At 41.4% G+C, this 8,633-nt stretch overlaps 1 long non-coding RNA gene across 1 annotated transcript; it reads right to left on the bottom strand.

Annotated features, from left to right (window-relative positions):
- Positions 1–303: 303 nt before the first annotated feature.
- LOC110357348 (uncharacterized) lies at positions 304–7,688 on the bottom strand. The gene is made up of 2 exons (XR_002410973.2): positions 7,544–7,688; positions 304–809 (listed from the first exon to the last, which is right to left on the bottom strand). It is a non-coding gene; the product is annotated as an uncharacterized LOC110357348 (long non-coding RNA).
- Between the last annotated feature and the right edge of the window lie 945 nt (positions 7,689–8,633).

Here is an 8,633-nt window from a genome sequence, read left to right as displayed (position 1 = left end):
TTAACTTGGAGAACTTGACTAATCCCACTGACTTAATTTGGACAATATACTCTACAAATTTCATTTTTATTAAAAATTAACATTTTTTGTTTGTTTGGGGCTTTTTGGTTTTGGTGTTTTTTGGTTTGTTTGTTTGGTTTGCATTTGGTGTTTTTTTCCTGCTCGCAAGAATTGTGATCTTCGTGAGACAGTTCATCTTTTTAAAGAGAAGCAGTAAGTGCTTCCTCGAGATAAAAATCTTGGCAGCTTTCCAGCACAGTATTTGTATGCTAAGAGAAAAATTACATGAAAGAACTTTACTTAAAGTGTTTGTCAATAAGTGTTTACTGTCTGTATTATTCATATAATTCAGACACATATGCATTGTTATGTTTTCAAAGTTATGAATACTGCCCTGTTCAGAGATCCTGTTTAAAAAAAAAAAAAGAAAGAAAGAAAACGGAAAACAAAGGCCTAGTGTTTCTGCAGCACTTTGAACATGCAGAAATGTGGTTACAAAAAAGCAATGAATAATATTGTCAAAAGAATACTGCTGTTACACGTCCTAGAGCAAATGGAATATGAGGCATGTTTTCTGGTAAGAAAAAACAGAACCAGTTCTAAAGCTTGCCAGAATATAGGAGAAGAGTTTCTCTAATTTGCTTATAATTTTCTGGGTTTTTTCAACCAACTGTACATTAACACAACTGAAGACAAAAACCTGTGAAACAATCAGAGTCTTCAGCCTCCAGTCAAGTTAACAGCAGCAGAGTGTTTTCGGATCCTCAGAAAAGCAGTCCCAGCATTATACTCCTGCACCACCTCCACTGCTGATAAGAAAACAAAATAGCCAGGAGTGAGCCTGGGAGAGAGACAGAGATTTAATGACCATTCTACAGTTTGGAAGAAAACCTGTAAAAACCCAAACAAAGCACAACCTTGAAACCTGCTCTTACAGTAATGCTGAAAGGCAGCGTGAACAGATGTGGCTGTCCTCATGTTTCAGTGATAAATAAAAATGTATTCATTTCACAGACTAGAATGACCTAGATTGACTCAAGTGTCAACAGCATGATGCACAGGACTCTTAACATGAACTGAAGAAAAAAAATCTCTCTTGGATCCTGCCCTGCCTCATGTGCTGAGCTTATGGCCATATTGTCCTTGCCACCAGCACATCAACGAGAACACAAAATCCTGGGCCACGCCGGATGCCTGGATCATGGCCACACTTCCCACGCCTCAGAGTCCTTCGGAAGTGCCCGAACTATTCAGTGTCACATGCAGGGACGGGAGCAATGGATACTAGTCTGTTTTGCACTTGGGTTTCCTTCCCAAACAGCCGGTTGCAGGCACCAGGGCAGAGGGTGGGTGCACCCAGCATGGGCTGTGTGACTGCTGAGCGGATCAGATCTCACATGCAGAACCAGCAGCCAGTCAAGCTTCAAGTCCCCCAGGAAAGGTGGGACTCCTGGTAGCCCTAGATCAGGGGTGTCAAACTCATTTTCACTGGAGGCCACATCAGCCCCGCAGTGGCCTTCAAAGGGCCAAATGTAATTTTACGGCTGTATAAATGTAAATACTTCTACAGCCCTAAAATGACATTCAGCCCTTTGAAGGCAACCACAAGGCTGATGTGGCCCCTGGTGAAAATGAGTTTGACACCACTGGTCTAGACTGAGCAAGACAACTCGGTAGCTAAAAGCCTCCACTTCCAGAAATGCTGTTCCCCCTACAGGTCACTCTGACGTCCCTGGTAAGCAGCAATGCTCAGAGACTCTGGAAATAACACTGAAAGCCCCCGAGTCTGTAAATATCAGTTCACAGGCTTATCTTTAAGTATGTAAGTAATCCTGTAAGACAGCATCCAGCCTTCATTGAAGCCATTGGAAATATTGCCATGGCTTCTTGGAGGTCAGTATTTTACCCCTCACTCCCACGGGCCTCTCGTGTATTGCGAACAGGCCTAAATTTGAGTTATATGTTCGCAAGGAACAATACCCTGAATATTTGGATATATTTTATGACGGAGATTGTAAATTAAAAACTTCCACATTCCCCCTTAACTTGCTGTAATTCTGACCCATGATGCCGCTGTTATTTTCACGCGGCCAAAGGTTTACCAGTTTCATCTTTGCATTTTAGTTTGCTCCTGAATTTCTGATGCAACTTAAAGAAAATATTCTTATAAAGCTCCCCCCCCACCCCCAGCCTTGCAGCAAATGACCTTTCTCACAGCTAATCAAGATACGATTATTTACTCTGAAATTCTATATCCAGACTTCAAGCAGAAAAATTATCCCAGTTTAACAGGCTACAAAACATTTCTAACCTTTTTTATTTCTGCATTTAGCTGATGTCACTGTTGCAATTAGGAACACCCTTCAAGTCTGCGGGTGCAGTTGAACGGAACTTTACATTGGAACTTCCCTTGAAAATTGGCGTCAAGGATAAAAAATTATGTAAAGTAGCAGATTGCATTTTAGAAAACTGACCAGATGCCTTCCCAGCCTTCCAAACTGTCTGCCCCTCCAAATATACAGAGGAAGGAGAAGTTTCTGGTCTTTTATGTTGCAATTATCAGAAGAAGAACACGTGCTTCACTCTGTGTGTTTGAGGGGGAACTATTCACGTCCGTCAATTGAGAAGAAAGGGAGGTATTTCTGAGTAGATGCATTTTATGTTGCCAGTTGAGCAAAGCACGGACCTAAGTGCTCAAGAAACCCAATTTACTCCAATTTAATTTTAAACACCTTTTTTTTGTGTGTGAATTTTTAGTTGCTTTAGACTTTTGAAATTCAGTTTACTCCAATTTAATTTTAAACACTTTTTTTTGGTGTGAATTTGTAGTTTCTTTGGACTTTTAAAAAGTATACTGCTTAGCTAATAACTGGTTTGTTAGGCTCACATTATTCAATTTTCCAGCAAATCCTGTAAGTGCAGCGTTCAGCCAGAGCTCAGTTGATTCCACCCAGCACCTTTTACAGGAATCTCATGGTTGTCCGGAAGCTTCCCACCCTGGGAGAGAATGCTTGTGGTGACAGGTGGCATCCTGATGAGTGAGGGAACTTAAGCTATTTTTGTAATCATCTGTTGATTAGTTTCATCACGTTTCCTTTTCTAGTCATCCTCCAAATATTCCATTGTCCTTAGGGAGTAAAATCTCTGTCCAATATTTTTTCAATGACGCTTCTTCTTTCTAATAGCCTCAGGCTACCTGATTCCCTTCTTCATCAGACAATTACACCATATGAAGTGTGTAGGATGCAGATGAAGCGTTGTGAAGGAAAGGATGTCTTGAACTCATTATTTGGAGAGATATGCAACAATGAACTATTTGTGATGCTGCTGGAATAACATATGAAATAAATTAAGTAGAACTGACTTTGCCATTTTGCATATGACAATGGAGAGTTTAAAAACAATGTCTTAAAAATTATGAAGTTGATTGAAATTATTATACATTTATTTTCTACCTCATACATTAATTTTCACCTCATACATTAATAAGAGAGCTGTGACAGTGATTTCTAAATAGATAATAGAGAACAGTGAACTAACAGGGATGCTTTAAAACCACGATTTGAAAATCTCCTACTTTGTTGCATAGTCATGAGGACTGTTACTTGCGCATTTAATTGCCTTTGAATACTTTTTACCCTGTGAATGATTATAATTATTAAATGAATGTACTGAAGACTGAATAATTTTTTATTTTTATTGCTGTCTAGATACTAAGGCAGGTAGAAGTGATGATTTTTTTTTTAAGACAAATGTTTTATTTCTTCTATTGGGCATAAATTTTCAACTAATTTGAAAATTTAAATGAGTTGACAGCTTACGACAGAAAGACAGTCCTAAAAATAGAAATCTCTTTTTCCCTCATGTTGGGTTCATCAAAACAACCAATGTGTTTAAAAGGCCTACGGCTGCAAGTATGCTGCAGTGGTCAGCTCATATCCACAGTTAATTTATATGTTTTTATTTGGTTGGTTGGTTTTGTTTGTGTTTTTTTTGTTGTTGTTTTGGTTTTGGTTTTGTGGGGGTTTTGTTTGTTTGTTTGTTTTAATTTTAAAACCCCAAGATTTTCAAAAACCTGAAATAAAAACAAAATTTGAAATTAGGCAGAGGCTCTAGCGGTTCCAGAGTGTATTTGGTTTCCATGGCCAGGTTCTGATAGCAGGGAGGCTTTGGTGAGAGGTTGCTAGAAGCTTCCCCCACATCCAACAGAGCCGATGCCAGCTGGCTCCGAGAGAGACCCGCTGCTGGACAACGCTGAGCCCACCAGTGACAGTGGTAGCGCCCCTGGGATAACAGAGTTAAGAAGGGGAAAAGTTGCTGCACAACAGCAATTGCAGCCAGAGAAAAAAGTGAGAATATGTGAGGGAAACAACTCTGCAGATACCAAGGTCAGTGAAGGAGGGGCAGGAGCTGCTCCAGCTGCCGAGCACAGATTCCCCTGCAGCCCGTGGTGCAGACCAGCTGTCCCTCGGCAGCCTGTGGAGGTCCATGGTGGAGCAGACCTCCACATGCAACCTGGGGAGGACCCCTCACCAGAGCAGGTGGATGCCTGAAGGAGGCTGTGACCTCCATCCCATGCTGGAGCAGGTTCCTGACAGAACCTGTGGCCCTGTGGACAGAGGAGCCCAGGCTGGAGCAGGTTTGCTGGCAGGACTTGTGACCCCACAGGGGACCCAGCCCAGAGCAGTCTGCTCCTGAGGGACTGCAGCCCATGGAAGGGACCCACACTGGAGCAGTTCATGAAGAACTGCAGCCCATGGGAAGGAGTCATGCTCATGGAAAACTGTCTCCAGTGACAGGGACCCCACGCTAGAGTGGCGGGGACAATGTGTGCTGAACTGACTGCAACCCCCATTCCCCATCCACCTGAACTGCTGGCAGTGAGGAGGCAGAGAAATCGGGAGTGAAGCTGAACCCAGGAAGAAGGGAGGGGTGGGGGGAAGGTGTTTTTAAGATTTGGATTTATTTCTCATTACCCTACTCTGATTTGATTGGTAATAAATTAAACTAATTTCCCCAATTCAAGTCTGTTTTGCCCATTATGGCAATTGGTGAGTGATCTCTTCCCTGTCCTTATCTTGACCCACGAGCCTTTTGTTACCTTTTGTCTCCCCCCTCCATCTAAGGAGTGGAATGATAGAGCAGCTTTGGTGGGCACCTGAAGTCCAGTCAGGGTCAGCCCACCACACGAAGCATCTAGAATACTGGATATTCCTTTACTATTTAATCTTGCACTACCACCAATAGCCTTTACTGACAAACCATTTTACTTATGTTGATTTTAGGACTTTTCCAGAAATATTTTAAAGCTCCTTGATCAACAGCTCTAATTCTTTGCCTATTTAGAACTGGGTACGTGGCCTGATCCATCCTCCAAATGGTTACACACGGGGGCTGTGATGTGTTTCTAGATTCAGTTCCCAAATTGGGTGGCTATAAAATTGGTTGCAACAACCAGAACACCAGAAAAGACTAGAAGAACTGGCAGTACAGCATCAGTCCTGTGATGAAGCCAGAATGGGAACAGGACCTTCTGCACGTGCTGCCATCGGTGGGTTTCACCCCCAACAGTCTTCTCCCTCAGCAGCCTCGCCTTTGGCAGATAATCCATGACAAACAGCTTGTAACAAGCTTGCAGTGGCTTCCTAGACAGTAACATCTCAAACAATTAATCTGTTTGCAAATGTACATGCACCTGTGCCCTAACGAAGTTGTAAAAGTAAAAATACAGAGTCTACAACTGACTGAGCACCTGTTTTCTGTGTTTTGGTGGCCTTTGTTTGTGTATTTGTTACAGAAGTTGTTCGGACAACTGGAAATAACTCATTCTTGTAACAGAGTAAGAATGCCCTTCCAGTGAGAAATGTGATATTGTTATAACTGCATTGTATTTTTAGAGATATTATTCTAATCCTTGAATAATTCATGCTTTCTGCCATAGATGCAATCAAGCACAGAGGAACTAATGAGGAAAGAGAAGAGACAGTTTGAAGTCGGGGGGGAAGCTTTAAAGTTGGCAAGGGCCCTGGGTAAACTCACCATCCTGTGCACACATGTGTATAACTTACACTGTTGGAACAGTGGACTCTGCTCATATAAATACTGATTTACTATCTGTAAATTTTACATGTACATTTACAGCCACTTTAAAGGCTATTTATATTGTCAGTACAGGCTGTTGTGGCCTAAGTTTAAACAGAAATCAGATTCTTGTTCTTTTTTAACTTTTGAAATAGCTACTCATCTTCAAAGACTATAAAATAAGAGAAAAATGTGAAACAGAAAGAAGCAATTTCCATTTTGTTCCAGTTTAGATAAGAGCAGAGGTGACAGCATAATTTTTGAACTTTTCTCACTAGATTTGGCCAATAACTTCTCAGTAACTGGCCTAAGTGCTCTAAAGAAGGAGACAGGCAATAATTTACACTGTTAAAAATCCCATCTCCATTCTCATTATAGAATATAGAGCTGTGAGGAAACCCATCCAGGGTCATGGAGTAGGTTCCCCTGCAGCCACAGGCAGCCAGCAAGCATAATCTGTCATATAAACACTGCCCTTTTATTTTGGCCACCTCATAATCTCCAAAACAGAAAACTAAGAGAAATCTACCTCATGGTTCACAGCTTGCAGACGTTGCTTCTTTTAACCTAATGCAAGTGATGTAAGAAACAATAAAGAACTCACGTGAAAGGGAGAGACTTGATATTCCTGATTTTTTATTAGAAAATCGAATCTAATCTAACTACATAACAGACTAACAGATTTATCTTCTAAACTCCACAGCAGAAATTTCACTCCCTTAATTTCTTCCTTGCCCTTCAAAGCCTACAGAAGTCTGAATTACACTCCCCTGCATGAATTTTAAATCATTCCTATTTAGTTTTAGTTTCTTTTCTGTTTTTCCTGCAGGTGAAAAGGGGTCTGAGGGATCTACACAGGTCACTGCGAATGGAGATTTTGCTCAAGAAAGGACATGTGGGGAACCAGCTGTCTCCACGCTGTTACTCCAGCGGATCTCTGCTCAGCCACCTTCTCTACAGCCCCATGTGGCAACTGCAAAACTGTCTGCAGCTCACAAACTTCTCATCTGAGCCGTACATCGTGTTGCTCAGTGCGCTATTATCATAGGCACAAACAACAGCCGAGGGTTAGCTTGTATAGACAATGAAAGGTGATGCAGAAGGGATGGGCTCTTCAACCAACCGCCTTCAAAAAGAGGAGAAAGCACCTGCATGGCAAACAGCTGGTCTTACATGGAAAGCTGGTAATACAGGCGAGGCGAAGCTCCTGCCTGCTGACAGAGGCCTTCCAGAAGCAAAAGAGACAGTGGACAATTATTGTGTGCTAATACCACTGAAAATCTGTTCAAATCCTGGTATTTCTCAGCTATCCTTTTATTCTACATTCCTACTAATCTCCATATTCTCTCAGACCTTTCCTAAAAGGCACATTTTTCCTCACCTGCAATAGGAAATCTGCATTATACTAGTGCCAACACTTAGATTTAGAAAAATAATATTTTCCTTCACTTAGAAAACTTACCCTTTTCTGTTTATTTCTTGTCACATTTGCTCAGTCTTCCTGTATTGAAATCCACTTGGTTACTGTCTGCTCCCATTTCCCACTTGATCTTTTTCTTAAACATTTGGCTCATATCAGGACTCCCGTCTACTCCCAAAGGTGCAGTCTGCAACAAAACCATTATGATCAGTTATCACTCAGACTTCAAAAGTGTTTCTAACAGGCTATGCAAAAATGACAGAAACATTAAAAGAGACAGAGGAACAACAAGATTGAAAAAGGTGAGAGAGAAAGTGGGGGGCGAAATCAGACTAACAAGGTGAGGTTATTTAGAGGGAGCTAGTACCTAACATGATTAGATTTTACTCAGTTCTTCTTTCTAGGGTACCTTGACCTCTTTTCATTACTATTTTAGAATTTGTAGAACCTCTGTAACTTTTGAAGATTAAAAAATAACAGAAAAAGGAGCAAAGGGGTTTCTATATTCCAAATGTATTTCAATCCAGCTTAAAGGAGGAAAATAAACCTGCTGCCCCTTCAGGATGCATGTTAACTCCAGTAGTATCTGTGCTACAGCAGCTTTAGGAACAATCGATCATCTTGTTTCCTCCTCCCATGTTTCTGTCTCTATGTCTCCTTCAGCAGGTGCCCATGGACTGGCCCTGTGCAGTGTGAAGGGATTGGACCATGGGGATTTTGATAAATCAGACATAAAAAGGAGACTGCATTCATCATTAATTATTTACATAGATCTAATTAGCTCTTCATGAACTCCCCCTGTGCCATTGTTCTGTAAAGGATTCTGGCTGTGGTTTGTTCTTGAAAGAAATCCTGGCAAGGAGACATTAATGTCTGATCTGTGATGCCCCACCTGGATTCAATCCATTGTGTTTTTCCAGTTAATTAGTAAGGTTTCTCAAGCATGTGGAAGACCTCCTCATACTAGATCAAAACTCTGCTTCAGCATCAAACTGCTGTGGAATGCCATGGCATTATTGAGGCAATCTTATCAAGTAGCAGCAGCACACGGCTGTGAGCTCTCGTTAGAGTGGAACAAAAGTTGTTGCCCCTTGTTATGTTGCATCTGAGAATCAGCTGTGAAATTCCCAGC

This window comes from Columba livia, chromosome 1 (assembly GCF_036013475.1).
Source record: "Columba livia isolate bColLiv1 breed racing homer chromosome 1, bColLiv1.pat.W.v2, whole genome shotgun sequence".
In the NCBI taxonomy this organism is placed as follows: Eukaryota; Metazoa; Chordata; class Aves; order Columbiformes; family Columbidae; genus Columba; species Columba livia.
Note: the sequence above shows the minus strand (reverse complement) of the source record. Positions and strands in the feature narration are given on the sequence as shown.